Raw genomic sequence first — 235 nt, forward strand, 5'->3', positions numbered from 1 at the left:
GAAGAAGAAGAAACCCGAATGTAATAGAGCCATCCATCTAGACGAACGCTGGAGATCACAAGCTCGTTACATCGAGAAGGAAAACACGCCCTTATGAATGGACTCATCATGAATAATGAATAAAACCGTCTCGCAGCAATTTTTTTGGAGGCAATGTCGTCAGCGAAGGGAGGTAGAGCGAGACGCCCATAGTTATCAGGAAAGGACAGTTGATCAGCTTGGGGACTGGCCTGGG

The sequence above is a fragment of the Penaeus monodon genome, chromosome 30 (genome assembly GCF_015228065.2).
Source record: "Penaeus monodon isolate SGIC_2016 chromosome 30, NSTDA_Pmon_1, whole genome shotgun sequence".
Classification (NCBI taxonomy): domain Eukaryota; kingdom Metazoa; phylum Arthropoda; class Malacostraca; order Decapoda; family Penaeidae; genus Penaeus; species Penaeus monodon.